This window comes from Pantherophis guttatus, chromosome 2 (genome assembly GCF_059756535.1).
Source record: "Pantherophis guttatus breed Tessera chromosome 2, ASM5975653v1, whole genome shotgun sequence".
NCBI lineage: Eukaryota > Metazoa > Chordata > Lepidosauria > Squamata > Colubridae > Pantherophis > Pantherophis guttatus.
The window spans coordinates 31434776-31457282 of NC_142064.1; the positions used below are offsets into that span (position 1 = coordinate 31434776).

General features: G+C 39.5%; 1 protein-coding gene across 1 annotated transcript in view; it reads right to left on the minus strand.

Moving 5' to 3' along the window:
- Nucleotides 1-22507, minus strand: part of HTR1A (5-hydroxytryptamine receptor 1A) — a 41080-nt gene that overhangs the window by 7817 nt on the left and 10756 nt on the right. The gene's annotated exons all lie outside the window — the stretch shown is intronic.

The window sequence follows — 22507 nt, forward strand, 5'->3', positions numbered from 1 at the left end:
AACTGAGCATGAACAGGGGATTGAACTAGAAGACCTCTGTGGTCCTTCTAGCCCTATGACTCTATGTTTTACTGTTATACTACTAATACTGTACTAATTTAGATTAGCTGGAACAAGCTACATGTGAGGTATGCATGGCAGGTGCAGGTGCTTTCTGAGGTGACTGTCCTTGTTGCACACAGACCCATGCCTATCTGGGTCTGGGAGTTGTAGTAGTCTGGATGGAACAAAAGAGGTTGAATGTGAACTCCAGTATGTTCAAAAACTTTGTTTAGCAAGATTGTCAGTCAGCACCACATTGATTCTTGACTGAATGACCTATGAAGCCTTATATAGCTTCCCATTCCAGGACAATTTTTTGACAATTTCCTGCTTCCATGAAGCAAGAGAAGTCAAGGAAGTGTCAGTTTTTCTGTTGCAGCCTCAGCCTTGTGGAACACACTTCATTTGGAATTGAGTTTGCCCTTCTACTATAACTTTGCAGAAGTTACTTAAGATAAAGCTGTTCTCAAAAACATCCATAGTTAATATGCTCTCGCCTCATTATTATTGCTGTGGCTGTCGTTATTGATGTTTCTTGTTGTTATGTAATGAATGATTGCTCCATCTGTTTCTAAGATGCTAATTTTACCTATGGATGTTTTAATTCTTGATAACTTGTCATGGGTTGTTTATTACTGGAAATCACCCACCCACCATAAGAACTTAGTAAATTAGGTGGTATAGGAATAAATAAAAAAATAAACTTCCCAATAAATAGAGAAGAAAAGAGAGACAAAACAAGTGCTTTTCCATTGATGGATGAAATGATAGAAATGATAAGAGTTCTAAGTAAGAAAGAAGAACAACAGAAAGGAGGCAGTGCTGGAATCAGATGGGCAGTCAGGCTGCACAGGAACATTAAAATAAATACTTTCTTATGGGTTAGAACAGTGTGTGTGTGTGTGTGTGTGTGTGTGTATGTATTTGGACAATGTGTAATGATGGTATGCATGAGTAGCTATGGGTAGGTATAGGCAGATAAGGGCATTGCTATAAAGGAGAATATTTATAGCTCAGGATTAAAGTGAGGAGTCCTTTGCATTCTCTGACCTTGGTTGTTTTATTGCAGACATTTCATTACCCAAACTAGGTAAAATCATCAGTGCTCAATGAGTGCTCACCAATTACCCTCAAGGTCATTCCTTGATATATTCATATAATACTTCTACTTTGTGAACCAGACTGATTCCGTTTAGGTTTGGGATACAATACAAGATGCTGAGCATCATCCAGAAAACATGCATAGTAATAGGACTGGGTTATTTGCAGGACTGTCTTCTTCCAAGAGCATCTGCCCATACACAGGGAAGGCACATGAATTTTTTTTTAATAAATTAATAATTTATATATATATATATATATATATGCTGTAGCTCAAGCTGATGAAGGGAGGAGAACTTGTGGCTCAGAAGGTTAATTCAACTGCCTAACATGCAGGAAGCCCAAGTTCGAATCCGAGTAAGCTGAGTATTGCTAGCTAATGAAAGCTAAAAAGTTTGAAATAGATCTATACTAGTCTCCCTTTATTTCTTTATCAGCAAAATATAAATTTGGTATAAAATAACTATGTGTGTGTCAGTGATGGGTTCTAACCATTACCACTGGTTCGCTTCACGCACGTCAATTCACGCATTGAATTTCAATACAGCTGAGGCATGGCAATCCACTCTGCCACGCCTTACAGCTGGGCTAAAAATGAAGGAATAAAGGTAAGTATAGCGTGGGGGGTTGGCGGGAGGGCCCAGCTGACGGTTGGAGCGAACAGGTTCGCTCTCACATCAAGATTTTAGCTACCGGCTCTCCCGAACAGGGGAGAACCGGTAGCAACCCACCACTGGTGTTTGCGTATATGTATGTGTGTGTGTGTGTGTGTGTGCGCACATACATATGCACAGATATAGACATACACATATAGTATATATACACAGTATAGGCATGGGTCTGTGTGCAACAAGGACAGTCACCTCAGAAAGCACTATCTGCCATGCATACTTCCCATGTAGCTTGTTCCAGCTAATCTAAATTAGTACATAGCAGTAGAACAGGGGTGGGCAACTATGGCCCTTTTACAACCTGTGGACTTCAACTCCCAGAATTCCTGAGACAGCCTGGCTGTCTCAGGAATTCTGGGAGTTGAAGTCCACAGGTTGTAAAAGGGCCACAGTTGCCCATCCCTGCAATAGAACATAGAGTCATAGGGCTAGAAGGACCACAGAGGTCTTCTAGTTCAATCCCCTGCCTTATGCCATCTTGATCAAATGGTTGTCCAGTCTATTTTTGAAAAACTCAGCAAAAATTCTGGAATATGGGATCAGATAACAGAGATCTCTCATCTTATTCCTAGCATGAAAAAGTATAAAGAATATAGCTCTACCCCCAGTTCTAACCAGGGTGAAAGTTAGAACATTCTAAGTGGAAAACTAGCCAAATAGCTTAGAATTATTATTATTTTTGCAAGTTCTTTTGATCTACCTACCTTGAAATCTTCTTTTTAAGTATCCATAGACCTTTATGATCTAATAGTAGAAAGTAATGGAATTTCCTGCAAAAATGAATTCTATATACAGGAGAATATCTGTACCAAATTGCAAGCAGATAAATTGAGTGAACTTTTTGCATAGAGAAGTGGTGGCAGGAGAAATAATAATGTCAGTTTTTGAGTAAACTGGAGGTGACTCAGAAGTGGAGGGAAATACAGATTAAATCATTTCTCTTTGCCTTAAGAAAATATAGACCTCCATCCAGACAGGTAGATAAGGCGGTTACAAAATGTCTCGTTAAATCTTCAGAGAATAGAACACAGGAAACTGTGTAGGTCTAGTTTAATGAAAAGAAGGACTAGGGGAGACATGAGAGCAGTTTTCCAATATCTCAGGGGCTGCCACAAAGAAGAGGGAGTCAAGCTATTCTCCAAAGCACCTGAGGGCAGGACAAGAAGCAATGGGTGGAAACTAATCAAGGAGAGAAGCAACCTAGAACTAAGGAGAAATTTCCTGACAGTTAGAACAATTAATCAGTGGAACAACTTGCCTCCAGAGGTTGTGAATGCTCCAACACTGGAAGTTTTTAAGAAGATGTTGGATAACCATTTGTCTGAAGTGGTGTAGGGTTTCCTGCCTAAGCAGGGGATTGGACTAGAAGACCTCCAAGGTCCCTTCCAACTCTATTATTCTATTCTAAACTGAAGTGAACAAATAAGTAATGTCTTATCTTCATTACAATGTGACTGGAATAGCTTGCTAACAGATTTGGTAACACACTGGTGCTGTGCACAATGAAGTCAGTGAAAGGTATGACATCAGTATGTTCATTTGCCTGTTCTTCCTTTCTTCTCATGGTAACCTATGCTAATGTAATTGCTTTCTCCATTGGGATCTGTCCATTGAAATCAAAACCCCAGTAATGGAGACGAAATCTGAAATACTGAAATACTGAAATAATGCCTTCCCATTATTTGATAACTGATTAGTTTTGCTGCCATTGGTGCGGGGAAAGATTCATCTGATGATTTAAACCTTGCTCTGCATGGGAAATGCAGTAATTGCCCTGTTGCTTCTTCTTCAAAAGGTAGGCTGGTATATTGATATTCAGATTGTAGACAACATACCAACCTGCATCATGAAGGATCTCTTATTGTTGCACTTCGATGAAGTATCAAAGTTAATATATCCTCCTCAGTAGTGGTTTTCACTTACCTTCGCTACCGGTTCAGAACTGTGAGAGCGTGCATGCGAGTACTCACTTCGATCGCTCGTGGCGCTTCTGCGCATCTACAGAACCTTCTTTGCATGCGCAAAGCATCCGTGATGACATCCGGGCAGGTGGGCGGAGCCTCCCGCTGAACAGGGGCGAACCAGTAGAAACCCACCACTGATCCTCTTTGCAAATAATGGCTTTTGGATAGAGCAGAGAAGCTATGCTTTGCCACATATCTTGATCACTCCACAAAACTCCCACTTTGCTTATTGGAGATGCTATATAAGCAAAATGCCCGTTTGAATCTACAGAGCCCTTGTTTGGCCCAAGGTGGTACGATCAAGATATAGACCTGGTAGTGCTGAACTGTCATCAGAGAACATTTACATTTGGCTCATATCCTATAGGTAGAATCGATAATTCTAGGGAGAATAAATATCAACATGGCAAAGAATTCTCTTAGACCAAGGTTTGTAATTTGGACATTCTGTGTGCATCTGTATCAGTGGTGGGTTGCCCCGGTTCACACCAGTTCGCAAGAACCAGTAGTAAAACCATCGGGAGGCCCCGCCCATTGCTCCAGATGTCATCATCGGTGATCTGCGCATGCGATCCCATTGTGAACCAGTAGTAAAGGTAAGTAGAACCCATCCCTGATCTGTATGATATGTCTGCATCTAGATAAAAATATCCTTGTCTGCAGACAATCACACATACGGTAGCTTCAAGTAATCAAATAAAAAAAAAAATAGGGGATTCCTGTGTGCTAAGTTTATGATAAGAATTTTTTTTTTTAATTTTGCCTTTTTTGGAGATTTTTTTCAGGAGGATAGCTCTGTACACCATAGAGTTAAAAATACATGCTGGGATCTAACAAAAATGTGGTAGTCAGATACTGCCTGGTAATTTTCAATCTTTTTTTTTATTTGAAAAAAAAAACCATCCTTGTTTATGAGATTACAAATCACCCATATGCCAACAAGATTAACAGCATTAATTCCTCATTGTTAACACCTCCAACTGTACACTCAGCCTATGCACATTCTCCAGAGTCTTAGGGAAACAAGTAGAACTTGATTCTCTAAAATGCATGGGATTTCATTATTAATCTTGACTTTAATAATCAAGTATCTGGAAAACACAATAAAATCTACTGGAGGCATTAATTTCATTAATAATTGATTGTATTAATAATGAACTTAATACAATCAAAGAATCCTGAATGGCCCGTATTCTGCTGAATCATGCTTTCTTTGCAAACAGTCTGCTGTAAATAATCAGCATTTATAGCAATAGGACAATGGAAAGAGAACTTAATAAAGAACTGCCATTCAGGATATTAAGTATATACAGAGGGATAAGATCAAGTGCAGGCTGAGACAATATAAATCTTTTCAACTGTTCATACATTTAACAGTCCATGTCTTATGTCTTATGATGTATAGTCTTATACTTTTGAGATTTATCAGATGATCATTGGAAGCTGTTTGAGGACCATTTAGTTGTTAAAAATACTGGAAATATTAATCTCCCTTCTCTTCACCAAGGGGCAGAAAAGTTTTTAGTATTTGAACAGTTGTTGACTGAAGATGTCAATTATGCTTAAGGTTTAAAAAGCAGGAAGGGAGACTGCATTGCCTGATTTTATATTCTATTAATCTTACATTAGCATGTCTATAAATCAGGAGTGAAATCTACTTACCTTCCCTACCGGTTTGGAAGTGTGCACACGCATTATGTGCAATTTTGGACCCTCTGCACATGCGCAGAGGGTAAAAAATGGGTTACTTCCTGGTTAAAACCAGGAACTAACAACATCCGGGCGGGTGGGTGGAGCCTCACACTGCCACCGCTACTGGTTCTCTGAACCACCTGCCACCACCGCTACCGGTTTGCCTGAACCGATGCAAATCGGTAGCATTTCATCCCTGCTATAAATCCCCTATGAATATGATATCAAGATATGAATGTGAGAGCCAGTCTGGTCTAATAGTTAAGTTATCGGGCTAGAAAGCAGGAAACTGTGAGTTAGCCATGAAAGTTGGCTGGGTGACTTTGAACCAGTCACTCTTTCTCAGCCCAACAGATCTCACAGAGTTATTGTGGGGGAAAACAGGAGAAGGGGTCCTTGGTGCTCTCTGAACTTGCTTGTTTTCTTGCAGACATTTCTCTACCCTAACTAGTGTAACTAGGTAACATCATCAGTGCTAGTAAAGAGTGCTTTTTGCTGTCAGTATTCTAATGTCTTGCCTTCTGTGTGGATGGGGGCAGTCTTAAGACTCTTTGGTCAGGTTATTTACTGATGGCTCTTTGGCAGTTTCTTGATTGGGGTATTGCGTACTTGATAGTTGGTCTGAAGCTAACCTTGGAGTTAATCTATGCTGGTCTGAGTGCTGATTACTGGTGGAGAAGTGATGGAGTCTTTTTCTCTTTCGGGCTGGTTGATTGTCTCTTTTGCATAGTCTATAGATGTTGTTAATGTCTATGTGTCTATTGATGGTTGATTTGTCAAGGTGACAGTCTTTTAGAAATTCCCTGGCATTTTTGGACTTGGCCTGGTCTAGGATTGTCACATTCTCCCGATTGAAACTATGGTTAAATCTGTCTATATTTTGTGACATTAAACAATTTTTGTCATGTCTTCTGACTACCAGTTGGTGGTCATGGAATGAGTTCTGCCAATCTTCTGCCAGTTTGTCCTACAGAGTGGGACAAAATAGAAGGAGGAAGGTCTGTTGGAGATGTTCACCGCCTTGAGTTATTTGTAGAAATAATAAATGCAGGATATATATATTCATACATACATACATACTGTACATACATACATACATACATATATATACATATATATTAAAAATGATGACTTCCACTTCATAATCTCAGTGATGTTTTCTTAACTCCCATCTTATCTCTTTCTTGTTCCAATTTATTTGATTATAGTTGGTTTTGTAAACTATTATAACAATTTATAACTGTTATAAAATTATAAACTTTATTCAATTAAACTACTTTTTTTTTTAAAAAAAAAAAAAGAGGGGGGCTACAATTCATGGAATTTTTCCTTAAACTTTTTGAGGAAGATGAATGGGGCTATTCTATTACTGTTAGCTTCTACGTCAACATTCCCACATGTTTTGTTGCAGAGAGTCTATGACAAAGGAGTGCATGTGTATATTGTTTGCAGAAACAGGACGTATTCCTGAGAAACAATTGGAGTGGGCCATGGCCATCATATCTAAGATCCTTTTTAGTTTCTATTGACCAACTTGATCATTGGATTATTAGATTCCCCAGAGTGGGTAATCTAATCTGGTAATCCCAGAGTGGAGCCCACTAAATGGCTTGTATGAATATGTGTTGTCACCGGGATGAGGGTGAGTGGGGGCTACTATTTTATTAATTTGTTATTTTTTATTATTTTATTTTATTATTTTTATATGATGTCTTTATGTTTGTGTAAGCCGCCTTGAGTCACCATGGGCAAGTAGGCAGCAATATAAATTTTCATGAATGAATGAATGAATGAATGAATGAATGAATGAATGAATGAATGCACCAGAACTTTATGTTCTTTGTAGTAATGATTATAGCTTCTTCAATAAATTCTTCTTTTGTCTCTGGTCTGTTCTCCCATTCAGTTCTTTTTTTGCTTCTGTTTTACTTTCTTGTCATGCTGCTACCAATCTTTATGAACAGCCATCTCCTGCAGTAAAAAAAATTAGTAACTGGAGATCAACCCCATTATCCTCTGCTCACTCTTGGTTTGAAAATGAACTGAGATGCTTGCAAGATAAAAACAGGCAAACAAACAGCATTCAGAATAAGGCTATTTTTCTGTGCTGATAGAACTCCTTCTCTACTTCCCATCTTGCCAATCCTTTCCAAATTGCAAAAATTCTGCTTTTTAAAGATTTACCAGGCAAAATGACAAAAGACAAAAGACCCTGCACTTTTGTATTAATAGAACAAAAGATCCAATGACTTGTTGAAGATGTCCTTCAAATGGGTCTGATCCAGAAGATTGTTATGGAGAATGGTTGAAATCTGAATCTAAGAATCCATAATCCCCTAAAATCATTTCCATTTTTATTCTGGTATTAAAAATTCTGAATCTTGTATCTGGATGGTGCCAGTTTGCTCATTCTCACTTGTAAATCATTGTTTCTGACACTGCATAATAAGAAATTGTATTTGCCCTACTCCAAACTTTGTTTGCATCAGAATTTATTACTGAGAGAAGAGGGATTTTGAGGTAACGATGTCCTAGCTACAGAATACAACATGTAGAGTGAGGAACACTTGATGCCTGTCTTAGTGGCCATGATGAATGTATTGTTTCAGCAGGTATTTAAATCTTTTAACATTTTACATATTTTAAACTCACTTATTTTTATCAAGATGAGTTTTTGCTTTAGCATTGCTTTGCATCTGGGTTTTTAGCTTGCTATTTCATTTATAGTTATAAGGCGTAATGCCAGTATTTTAAACAATAAAGTGTTAATGACCAAATAAGGAACATTTTGGGAAGAAAAGAAGACATTTCACTGGGGAGGGGAAGCCGTATTTTAAGGCATAGTTGTTCATATGACTATAAAATCATAATTAGGTATTTGTTTCTGAATTTAGACAGTTTGATGTATATAGAAGGCCGTACCAGTTCACTCAGCTTCCAGCCCCATAGTTTCTATAAGCCTTGAGAAACTCTCTTTTTACGTGCAAAAATGGTGAGGCATGAGAAAAGATTTAGAACCATAGTATCCAAACTCCTCTCATCTTTTTGACATACCCATTGATTATCTACAATAGGAAGAAAAATATGTTAGCCATACTATACCAAAAATAGCTTCTCTCCCATTCAAAAAAGAAACTGACTTTGTTTCGATCAACTCTGCCATGATGATCCAATCAAAGCATTGGAAATAATATTAGTACTACTTACTACTACCGTAATTACTACATTAAGCCTACAGTTTCACTCTTGTTGAATTGTTCTACAAGGATGAAGCTTTGGACCTACCTATTAGCCCTACTTAGCTCAATAGGATTTTTTAAAGTTATAGGACTGCATGACAATCGTCCTAGCCCAAGATTTGTGCAGTTGAGAAAAAGAGCAGAGAAGTGGGATCCAAGTAACCAATTTCATAATTTCAGAGCTTTTCAGGTTAAACCACTGACATATTTTGACCCAGTTTATTTCTACTACAATCTATCAGAAAGCAGCCATGCTAATATACATGGATAGAAAGCTGATATTATAACCTCCCAAAAGCTGCTATTCAATGTGAACAACAGTACCATTTAGTATGTACCTTTATAGATGTACCCTATCATTTGGCTGTCAAGGGCTTGATCAGTTTTATTTTAGCTAAAATTACGAAGTCCATAGCTGAATTGACAGGTGTCCAGAATATTTTTTTTTTCAGATTTTGACGTACAGAATTATTTTTGACAAGTAGCTAAAGCTTCTATTAAATCAAAACAGATAGTAGCTTTTCACAGCTCTGAAGAATCATGATTTGTTCATGCATTTAATGAATAGAGGTGCAATTAAAAACAGCTATTCTATTTGAGACCAGGAAATCTGCCATTTCAAGAAGACAGCAGTGGACAAATAGACTGCCTTGGACTGCCAATAACCACAGTATTTAAAATCAATTTACTATTTGTACCAACAAAAATGATGAAGTATCTTTCCCGGAACAATCTTTGGGAGAGACTGGCCAGGTCAGGGGGAGGAGTCAAACTGGGAATTAGTCTGGTATCCTTATGTGGGCACCAGAAGACAAAATCACACACACACCTGAATGTTGTTGAACCTTATCTGATCTTACCCTGGTAGGAACCTCAGTTTGAAAAGCATTCCTATCTATAGGCTTGAACCTATAGATAATAGCTAATTGAACTCTCCACTCTTTATATCTGGATCTGTTTGTTCCTGATACAACTGTCATAAGGAGTATAAATGAAAAGTGGCAAACCAGTCATCGGTATGGCAATTCATCTACTCTCAGTCTTGCCAGGCAGAGCAGAATGTAGAGATGTCATTTTGCCAAATAACAATGTAGAGGAAGAAAATGGCTGCACCAATTTTATGATGGTATAGTTAATGGACAAGCGCAGACAAATCTTAGGTAATAGACCAATTTTGGATTCCATAGCTCCAAAGTCAACTCCTTCCTATAATTCCAATTAGGGTTAAGTCTTCCTACTGTCCTGAATATGGTGAGTCTTCTTCTGCGGTGGAACCTTTTCCCTATCTTCACAAAGATATCAGTGTATACCAACTTTCTCTCACATATCATTAACAGTGAGATATAAAACAGCAGTGTTTATAACTTTATAATACCCATATAATTTCCTATTTTTTTCTTCTAAATGTTCTCAAGCTCATATAATGAGTTCTCATAGCCTTTACATTCTTCTAAGTAGGTCACTATATATTTCCTTATTTAACATAAACTGAACTAATGTGACAAAAGATATAAATATGCAGAGAGATATCACAGCCAGTCTTTAAAAAGACATTTAAAAGACATTAACTAGGACAATGATGGTGAATTGTCAGGTCTCTGTTACTTTGAAAGGGGGAACGGTTGAGATGCGCTTTAAATTTAAAAGTTTATTTATAAATTGCACTGGAACTGGCTGCGAATTTTCTAACACCTGAGGTGGGAAACCCAGAACACATTTCAAACAATTACTAAATCATTCAATCAACCATAAAAAAATGAAAACTCTTTTAGATTTTGTTGTTGTTGTTGTTAGTTGTGAAGTCATGTCCAACCCATTGCGACCCCATGGACAACGTTCCTCCAGGCCTTCCTGTCCTCTACCATCCTCTGGAGTCCATTTAAGCTCACGCCTACTGCTTCAGTGACTCCATCCAGCCACCTCGTTCTCTGTCGTCCCTTTCTTTTTTTGCCCTCAATCTTTCCCAGCATTAGGCTCTTCTCCAGTGAGTCCTTCCTTCTCATTAGGTGGCCAAAGTATTTGAGTTTCATTTCCTTTTAGATTAGAAGTTTGTAAAGTCCCATTGTTGCAGGCATTCAGCACTTTTCTATTTTCAGAGTCACCTCAAAAGCAAACAAACGAATTTAATTATAATCATTTTTGATGGCTTTCCACTGAGCTTTCTACTCATTTAAAAAGATGGTCGCAACTTCAATAGTTTTATGAATTTTGTTACTTTAATATTTGGCAAATTGCATGTATGTCTTGTCAATGTTATTAATATTTACTACCTTGTTTTATCCGTGAACTGCCTTGAGCAGAGATTGTGCCCTACAAGATTTCCCAATAATATTTTAATTAACACAAAAATAACTATGTAAGTTCTGGTCCCTAAAAAAGACTCCTAAAAGCCACAGGCTATATTGTATGCAAACAGTTTTGTTTCATAATTGGAACCAGGTCAGGTGGTTGCTCCAAAGTATCTAACCACTGATGGTGGAAGCCATAAATGCTGCAGAAGGACCACTCCTTCTTCTGATATTTTTCCCCTTTTATAACAGCACTGGCATGATCATCACAGCTGAAAAGGGCAGTTGGAGCAGATCCTTCCTTCAGGCATTACTACATCCAGAAATAGAGACTAGGAGTAGAGTGCAGGCCTGGAAGCCATCTATTTCGATGGATTTTCAGGCCTGCCACATTTACTACTGTGGGAAACTGGGAGGGGGGATTGTATGGAGCCAGGGTGATATATAGTCATAATAACATTCCTTTCTCAGAAGGTCAAGGACATCTTGTCCTGCACCTGGACGCTGGAACTGGGAGGCATCTCCAGTTGGGACCGTGGATGATTGGACCATGTGATGGACATGTGGGTGCAGGGGAAGGGACTTGGACTTTCTTTTGGGTGGGGAAATCCTGGAAGTTTTCAGATTCGGGTTTTCCCAGATGTGCCAGTATGACAACTCTAATAAAATGGAACTTTGAGGAAACTCAAGCCTTGGAGTTTTCTTTCATTGGGGGTGTTACTTGGAACCCTGACATTGAGTTTAATAAGCCAGAGAGCTACCTCAAGCTGAAGATCTGTATTCTGTGAGTTGGCAAGACATATCTCTTCCAGGGTTAATATTTTTTATTGATGTTCATTATTAATTAATCCACCCATGATGCTTAAAGATGACTTTTTCAACCTTCTAGTTTCAAGAAGCATTGGAATTATCACTCCTAAAATGTATTCTGGAAATTCTGGGAGTTGTAGTCAAAATGCTATTGAAGTTCGCAGTTGAGGAAAGCTGTATAAAAGCATAATGAAAATCTGGCTGTGCATAATTCCTCAGTTCCTCAGTTCCCCCAAAACTGACTGGGGATCTATGCAGTACAAATATCACAATTTAGGATTGATTCTTCACAGTGATGAAATTCAAATTTTTTTACTACCGGATCTGTGGGCGTGGCTTGGTGGGCATGGCAGGGGAAGGATACTGCAAAATCTCTATTCCCACCCCACTCCTGGAGGAAGGATATTGCAAAATCTCCATTCCCACCCCACCTCTGGATCAGCCAGAGGTGGTATTTGCTGATTCTCCGAACTACTCAAAATTTCCACTACTGGTTCTCCGAACTACTCAAAATTTCTGCTATCGGTTCTCCAGAATCTGTCAGAACCTACTGGATTTCAGCCCTGATTCTTCAGTTTCATAAAGACTATACAACTTAAAAAACAACAATCTGGTTTATTGATTAGATTTTCTCTGCAAAACAGCATAGGCCCTGACTGTAAACATAGTACAACTAGCAACATTACTAAGAAAAATCACTCTATTTGTTCGTATTCAAAACAGATTCCAAAGACCCAAAACTCTCTTCAAGATTAGCCAACGTTTCTCTCTATCATTCAAATGTTTTGTCAATTGTGGTTCCACACTGAAAAGATGTTTTGTGTTCAGCATGTGCTGCTTTATTGTGAGACTCTATAAAGACAAATGAGAGCATTTTGCCAAGACGGTGGCTGGATACATAGGGAGTTATTCCAAAAAAAAACGTTGCCAAATCAATCAGCAGATATGCTGGGTGCCCTTGAAAGAAAAGTTATGATATTTGAGTTCTGTTTTCTGAATTTGATAGAAAAGAAAGTGAACCAAATGGGACATGATTGTTATTAATGGATCAGACAGTATGGAGAAAATACTAGGTACATTTTTCTCCATGTCTTCTAAAATTAAAATTGGGGTTATCAAATGGAGCATAATGGTGAAAGATTTAAGACAGAAAAATAAAGAGATCATCAAAGCCTTCACAGCTAAAACATGAGGTTTGCTACCATGAGTTGTAGTACAGTGTGTAGATGGCATTGAAAGAGTGCTAAAATAATTCATGACAGAAATGGCTGTTAGTGGCTATTCCTACTCATGAGGACAATCTGGCTTATTAGATCTTTAGCCTGATCTATCAGTTCTTTTGTTCTTTTCTGTCATTAAAGCAAACACTTTAAATGTCAACCCTTATAACTATAATAGCGGTAACTGTGAGAGGGATCTTGAAGTCTTAGTGGACAATGAGCTAAATACTGTATGAGCCAGCAGTGTGCAGCGGTAGCCAAAAGAGCCAATGCAGTCCTAAACTGCATTAACAGACGGATACAATCAAGATCAAGTGAGATAATAATACCACTCTATAAAGCCTTAGTAAGACTAAGGTACCTAGAGACCTAGAGTACTGCATCCAGTTTTGGTCACTACCAGTAGTGGGTTTCAATTTAGTTTGCTACTGATTTGCTCGTGCGCGAGCGCACACTCACATACGTGTGCAACACTTCTGCGCATTCACAGAAGCATCCAGGTGGGTGGGGCGGAGTCTCCCACTGCCGCTGCTACCAGTTCACCCGGTCCAGGAAGAACCGGTAGCAACCCACCACTGGTCAGTTGAGACTCTAGAAAAAGTGCAGAAAAGAGCAACCAGGATGATTAGGGGACTGGAGACTGAAGAACAGTTACAGGAACTGGGCATGGCTAGTCTAATGAAGAGAAGGACCAGGGGAGACATGATAGCACTTTTCCAATATTTGAGGGGCTGCCACAGAGAGGAAAGGGTCAAGCTATTATCTAAAGCATCTGTAGGCCAGACAAGGAATAATGGATAGAAAGTGAACAAGGAGAGATTTAACCTGGAAATAAGAAATTTTCTGACAGTGAGAACAATCAACCAGTGGAACAGCTTGCCTTCAGAAGTTGTGGGATCTTCATCACTTGAGACTTTCAAGAAGAGATTGGACTGCCATTTGTCAAAAATGGTGTAGGGCCGTGATGGTGAGCCTATGGCACGGGTGCCACAGGTGGCACGCGGAGCCATATCTGTGAGTGTTGCCCTAGCTCAGCTCCAGCACGCATATGCGCATTGGCCAGATGATTTTTGGGCCTTCCGGGCCCACTGGAAGTCGGGAAATGGTCCATTTCCAGCCTCCGGAGGGCCTCTGGGGGGGTGGGGAAGGCTGTGGGGAAGTCTGGGGAGAGTGAAAAACAGGCCTACCGGGCCCACCATTAACCTTTTTGCCATCGTGCCAAAAGCGTGGGTAGCATGGGGGGCGGGTGTCGTATGCGCATGCATCGGGGTGTGTGGGGGCATTGAATTATGGGTGTGGGTACACACGCACACAACCCCCCCATGCTCCCCATGCTTTTGGCACGCAATGGCAAAAAGGTTAGCCATCACTTGTGTAGGGTCTCCTGCTTGGGTGGGAGGTTGGTCTAGATGACCTCCAAGGTACCTTCCAACTCTGTTAATCTGTATCGATAACTAAAGCTACCTCATGTTTTATATTTATGTATAGTAAAAGTGGCACTGAATACTTTCTGTCAACATTTTATCATAGAATATTCTGATTTATTGTACTATTTTCTTTTTCTGTCCCTCATTGCTTTTCTTAAACATATTTTATTTTTATGTAACTTGAGGTTTTGTCCTGAGTCATTTAGGTAATGACCAGAACATCCTCTCTAAGTAAGGCATCAAGATAGTCTAAAAATCTGAGAGAGAGAGAGAGAGAGCATGAAACAAGATGTATTTTAAATTACAGTAAAAAAAAATCTTTGTACTTTTACATTATTTCTTTGGGGTTATTTTCCATAGAAAAAAGAGTAACTGATGGCAGTAAATTTCTCCTTCACTGAGATATCAGCACCATCCCAAATAGGTGACCCTAGATCCATTGACTCCCTTTAAAATCATCTCTCCAGATCAGGGATAGGCAACCTTAAACATTCAAAGAGCTACAAAAGCCCTAACCGGAAGCCCCCCATTCAATTCTGGAGCCAACCGGAAGCCCAGTCCGTCTGTCCCCCCCCCCCCTCATAGTGTCTCCTCCTAGCGCAGCATCCTTTTACCTATGCCAACCGGAACTCCAGTTCCCCAACCATAGAGTCTCCTCCTAGCACAGCATCCTTTTTCCTCTACCTGTCCTAACTGAAAGCCCTATCAATTGTGGAGATGATGGGCAACAGGGAGCTGCAGTAGAGGGATGAAAGAGCCACATGCGGCTCCAAAGCCACAGGTTGCTGACCCCTGCTCTAGATAAACGTGACTTAAAATTTTTGAGGAGCTGTCTCAGAAGACTCTGACTTACTGACTTTCACACCAGGTACAATTCCAGTCTCTGGACTCGTGGACAGTATATCCAGACACCAGCAAGAAGAATCTAGTACTGTCTACTAACAATGAACTTCAAATGTATCTTCTTTAAGTGGCTTCCCCAAGAAGAAGAATTCCTGAACGTGATTATTACATCAGCTATAGAAAATATAAACCTAGCTTCTAACTTTGGTTGTTTCCCTCCTCTCGCACTCTCACAGTTGTATGAAATAGACAACCCTATAAATCCTGTAAATAAATAAAAGAATGCTAGTGTATGACATATTTACTTTGTATAAATATACAAAAGGATGAAGGCTATTGCTGAGCACATTGTAAGCCGCCCTGAGTCTTCGGAGAAGGGCGGCATATAAATCAAATTTTATATATATATATATATGGTGCCTCTGTCATATCCTTAGGGCATGGGTCTCCAATCTTGGCAACTTTAAGACTTGTAGACTTCAACTCCCAGAGTTTTGCTTTGCTGGCTGAGGAACTCTGAGAGTTGAAGTCCACAAGTCTTAAAGTTGCCAAGGTTGGAGACCCATGCCTTAGGAGATCTGATTCTAAAGAGGCTCTTAGGAGCTAAGACTCTGATCATGTATGGTCTAATGATACTACCTAATTGGATAATGAAATGTCCGCAAGCAAACAACCAAGCTCAGAGAGCACCAACAACTTCACAGTTCCAATGCTGAGCTACATGCATTCTCTTCTATTGATAACATTAATGTTTTTTAAATTATAAAGGTGGTATAGGAAAATCTGTTATCACTATGATATATATGCTATAGCACAGAACTCTTCACGATCGTTTACTATATGTGTAATGGTGTATGTTGTAAGACTCCCAAAGTCATCTATGTGCTCTTTAACATCTCTATGAAGCCGCTGGGTGAGATCATTCATGGTTTTGGGGTAAGGTACCATCAATATGCTGATGATACTCAGCTTTATATCTCCACCCCGGATCACCTTAGGGAGGTTCTTTCTGTGATGTCCCGCTGCCTGGAAGCGGTACGGGCCTGGATGGGAAGAAGCAGACTCAGACTCAACCCATCCAAGACTGAGTGGCTGTGGATACCGGCATCTCGTGATCTAGTGGCCCCATCACTTGTGATGGAAGGGGAGGTCCTTACTCCCTCAGAAAGGGTTCGCAATCTGGGTGTCCTCCTGGACTCATGGCTCTCTTTAGAAGATCATTTGACGGCCATGACCAGGGGGGCCTTCGCTCAGGTACGCCTGGTGCGCCAGTTGCGCTCTTTCCTAGATCAGGATGCCTTTGCCACGGTCATTCATGCCTTTGTTACGTCTCGGTTGGACTACTGTAACGCCCTCTACATGGGGCTGCCCTTGGGATGCACCCGGAGACTACAGTTAGTCCAGAATGCGGCCGTGTGGGTTGTTATGGGGGCTTCTCAGTACTCCCATGTGACACCTCTCCTGCGCGAGCTGCACTGGCTACCGGTGGTCCTTCAGGTTCGTTTTAAGGTGCTGGTGCTCATCTATAAAGCCCTACATGGCTTAGGCCTGGGGTACCTGCAGGATCATCTCCTGCCATCCTCCCATCGTCCGGTGCGCTCACATAGAGCGGGCCTCCTCAGGGTGCCGTCAGCCAGACAATGTCAGCTGGTGGCCCCCAGGGGGAGCACTGACCCTCTGGAATGGGCTGCCCACCAGCCTCAGGACAGCCCCTGACCTCCTCTCCTTCCGCCGCGAATTGAAGACATGGCTTTTTCACCAAATGGGCTGAATCTGTAAGGGTGATTTTAAATAATTTTAATTAATTTTAATTAATTTTAAATTGATTTTAATGTTTATGTAATTTTTTGTTCATTTTTGTAAGCTGCCCTGAGTCCTTTGGGAGAAGGGCGGCATATAAATTACATACATACATACATACATACATACATATATATATACATACATACATACTAGCTATATAAATTTATTTAATAAATAAATAAAATTTAGTCATGAATATATGCACACACCTCAAGGTAGTTTCTATTAGCTTTTCTGTACTGCAAATGGTCTTGTACTGGTAGCTACCGCCAGCTTCTTAAGCTTCTTAAGCTTATTGGAGCATTGGCCATGCTCCAATACTAAAACAAGTACAAAAGGCAATCCAAAAAGATAGAAATTCTTAACATTAAAGAGATACTCAAGAAGAACCATTATAAATAATTAATCAAGTGATGATCTGTTAGAGAATTCTGATTGTGCTATTCCAGTTTCTTGTTCGTATTTTAATGGAGATAATGAGAATACAATCGGCAGTTTAGTTATTCACTTAATTATTTAGTTGGCCTAATAACACAAATTTCTGAAGAGGTGAAAGCTATTTTGAAGAGACTGGTAGAGAATTTGGATGATGTTACCATGCTAAAAAAAAAATCACATTATCTATCACTATTCTAGTCTCTTTCCACTCTGCCTGATATTGGGAAATCAAGCTGTGATAACCTCTGTCCCCCAGAAGAGTCTGTTTCTCTTGTTATGTTTTATATTAATCTGGAAATGTGGGGTCCTTAGTGTTCTCTGAGCAAGGCTGTTTTCTTGAAGACATTTCATTATCCAAATAGGTAACATCATCATTGCTAGAAGGGAATGGGGTTTGCATTCTGTTTACAGTTCCTTCAAGCACTGATGATGTTTTCTAGTTGGGTAATGAATGTCTACAAGAAAATAACCTAGTTCAGGGAGCACCAGTGGTGGGTTGCCCCTGGTTCAGACCGGTTCTATAGAACCAGTAGTAAAACCGGTGGGAGGCTCCGCCCACTGACCCTGATGACATCAGAAGCGATCTGCACATGCGCATAAGTGCACGTGTGTGATCCCGTTGCAAACTGGTAGTAAAGGAAAGTAGAACCCACCCCTGGAGAGCACCAAGGACCCCACTGTTCAACTCTGAGTTTCAAATATTTTCTTTTATTGGTAGCCTGGAAATTTCAGTAATACAGAGCAACTTGAGTTGGGAGTTTGGAAAAGTTTTGGACATCTTATACCTTCTTCATTGGCTATCCAATTGTTTCTGTACTCAGTTTAAAATTATTGGTTCTGTGACTTTTGTTTCTTACTCTCCTCAAGTGTTTGTGTACAGTACCCAGCCTATCTCAGCTTCCTCTATTTTGGGGTAAATGAAACTAAATTCAATTTAACATTCCAATCCTAGAAAGGAAGGTACATTAAAAAAAAGAAATGAATTGATTTTAAGAACAAGGTATCCAGTCTGAATGTTGACTTTTATACGTTCTAAAAACCCCTCCACAAAGGTTATATTACCTCTTCTCCTAGGGACCCACCTATGATTTTTGCCCTTCTGTTTCCTTTCATTTTTGAACATCACTAGAAATGCTATGAATGTCCATGAAAGATACATCTGCATTCACATCCATTTTTAATCTTTTTCTTCCGGAAGTATGCTTTACCTGACTGGATATTAATCATATATGAGCTACTATATTTTTAATTTATTTGTTTTTACATTTTAAAATAAACTCCATGTTTATCCTTTTTTATTGTTCACTCACTCTGGTCAGCACTTCTTCACCCTCCTACCATCGGGAAGGAGATATAGAAGCATAACCAGCCGCACAAACAGGCTGAAGAACAGTTTTTAATCCGTGGGCTGTCAGACTCCTGAATGCGAAATAACGTTATAACTACATAGTACGATGGACTTGCAGGGCCGGCGCAACATGTAACATGTTCACATTGGTGCAATAGGACTGGGTGTTTGTTAATATGATTTATTGGGTTAGGGATTTTCTGTCTTCACTGTGAGTTGTATTGTGTTGGGGGGGGGTGCACTGAGGGAGCTCCACCAATCTCATTGTACATATGTTGTCCAGTGACTTGAACACCATCTGGGGCAAAAATGTAGAGTACACATTTGCAGACTACTTATGGTTTTGGGATTGTGGCTCTATCACTGGCTTCTTGAGAAGCACTTCTCAGATCTTGGAAAGTTGCCCTTTCCATACAATTTGTTTTTATATGCCTTGTCTTCTATTACAGGTACAGTTTTAATTGGAGCATTGATAAGCCACTTTAACATTATTATTATTATTGGTTAATCTTTAGTGAGATTCACAGCCTTTGAGGCTGGTTAATAGCTCAGCAGCTCGAGTCCTAACCAAGGACCTAGGAACTGTTAAGGTATCGTCGGAGGATGTAAGCTGTTCTGAGTAAGGTGGTGTTTTGTAGAGTCAAAATGTTTATTATTATTATTATTATTATTATTATTATTATTATTATTATTATTATTATTGACATGGAAGATAGAATATAAATCTACTGTAAAAGCTTATTTAGGAATGTGCCTTGTTGAATTCATTGGGGCCTAATGTAAGCCTCACTCTGTTGAATGGGGAATCTTCCCAATAAGATATAGATAGCATTAAACTCTTGGCCAAAGACCATTTTCAATTAACAACCATTCAGTTTATTCAGCCTCCAATCTTCCCCTGGCAGGATTTCTTCTTTGTCTCAGGACAGCATTTAACCTCTACATTTTGAGGTCAGCAACTGTGAAGACAATCATGACTGTAATGACTTTTGTTTCATGCTGATTTTTCAAGAGTCGGGAGTAGAAATGGTAATGACATGTCTGTGTCCAAATCTTCTCTTCTCAGGGCTAAATATATCCGGCTCTTTTAATTACTTCTCTTTGGCTGAGCTTTCAAGGCAACTTCAGCCACATCATGCTACTTCAGGGTTTCACCATGTCCTGTGTGGAGCCCCAATTCTTCAAACTGGGCTTGTCCAACTGTATCACCATATCTGCCTTTGGAGGCCTCTCAGTTTCAAAAGTCAGTTGCCCCATGGAATAAGGAAGAATGCAATTTGGGAAAGAAGTCAAGAGCACCAGAACTCATTATCTGGGGATGCTCTGAGATTTTGCAGGGTAGAATAACTGGCACACATAACTATCAAGGTTCTCTTCCATGTTTCCCGAGAAGTTTGAAACAAGAAGAACCCAACCTCTAAAGCATACATTTAACTATTTGGAAAACAGGATTCTAAATAAATGATATACCAGAAATCAATACTAGTTGTTGAAGCATTGGAGTAATAAGGATTATTTCTAAATAGCATACTTTTTAAAAGAAAAATAACAGATGTCTCCTCATTATTGAGTTCTGTACCAAACAGCTAAACACTAAAACATATTGCTAAATTCTCAGATACCAGGAGATGTAAGACATATTGATTCCAACTTCTAAATCAAGTCACAAATGCAAATCATAAAACCTATAAGGTACATTTAAAGTATCAGCTAAAATGAAGAGATCTTCTAACCTTTGACCTTCAAGATTGTACTCTTGTACTACCAAGAGCCTTGGTAGTACAGTGGTCTAAGACACCCTGTTATTAAGCTGATTATTAAGACCAGCTGCCTGCAATTACTGCAGGTTCGAATCTCGCCAAGGCTCAAGGTTGACTCAGCCTTCCATCCTTTCTAAGGTAGGTAAATTGAGGACCCAGTTGTGGGGGCAATAAGCTGATTTTGTATAAATATACAAAAGGATGAAGGCTATTGCTGAGCACATTGTAAGCCGCCCTGAGTCTCCGGAGAAGGGCGGCATATAAATCAAATTTAAAAAAAAAAAAGATCAGATTTCAGTATGTCTTTTGGCTCATTCAACCAATATCCTGCTCTTCAGAAAAGGCTGAATAGAAGGGGTGTCAAACTCACATCGTCACAGCGGCATCACATGACGTATTGGGACGATTTTCTCCTTCGCTAAAATGGATGTGGGCGTGGCCAGCACGTGACGCATCCAGCCCGCGGGCCGAAAGTTTGACAGCCTTTATCTAAGGGATCTCCTTGCATTTCCCACAATTCCTTTTTGTGGGCACATTTGTTAAATTACATGAATAGCAATAGCACTTAGACTTATATACTACTTCATACTGCCTTACAGCCCTCTCTAAGCAGTTTACAGAGTCAGCATATTGCCCCCAACTATCTGGGTTCTCATTTTACTGACCTCGGAAGAATGGAAGGCTGAGTCAGCCTTGAGCCCTTCAGGATCAAACTGCTGGCAGTTGGCAGAATTAGCCTGCAATGCTGCATTCTAACCACTGTGCCACCGTGGAACCGTTGATATACCATTGATAGTTGAGGCAGACCGTTGAATCTTCAGTGGTTTTTGCCTGAACCATTTCATTATCAACAACAACAAAAGTAATTTTAAATAAAGCTGCTAGGGGATTGTGAATTTATTTGTATACATTAACCAAAGCAAAAATGGTGATCCTTCACAGCATCATACCCAATCTGGTGGCTTCCAAAAGAATTAGGACTACAACTTCCAACATTTCTAGTCTATGTGGCAATTGTCCTGGAAATGGCCTCTTGGTGAAACACTGAGAAGTCTGCCCTACCTCATCCCAAAATTACGATGTTCCAGAATCGCTATGGAACAAAAACAGAGCTACACCAGTGTGCCTAGTATACAGATTTACCTATCAAGGGACTTTTCCAGTACAGTACACTAACTCTCGAAGTTCAAAGTTATACGGTAACAATCTAGCACATCTAGAAGAACCAGGGGAATGTTCAACACCAAATACAGATAGTCCTCAATTTACGACCATAACTGAACCCAAAATTTATATTACTAAGTGAAACATTTGTTAAGGGAGTTTTGCCCCAGTTGTTAAATGAATCATTGCAATTGTTAAGCTAGTAACATTGTTATTAAGTGGATCTGGATTCCCCATTCACTTTGCTTTTCCGAAGGTCATAAAAGGTGATCACATGACCCCTGGACACTGCGATTGTCATAAATTGTCACTATGATTGTCATAAAGTCGCCAAGCATTTGAATTTTGAACACATGGCCAGGAGGATTCTGCAAAGGTCATCAGTGTGAAAAACGATCATAGGTCACTTTTTCCATGCTGTTGTAACTTTGAACGGTTGCTAAATGAACTGTTGTAAGTGTTGTAAGACAAACTGTAATACTTTTCTGTTCTTTTTTTCAGGAGAAACCAACATTTAAAATAAGTCAAAATATTTTACGTCAATAATGTGTCATTTGGCCATTCAGAATCCATAGCTCATTTTTTCTTTAAATAGGCAATTTTATGAGACAGACATTTTATTAAAACAGAACAGGGATTTCAATTTTGATTTCTTTGAAAGGATAATAGTGACTGAATCCAGCAATAGCTTAATATG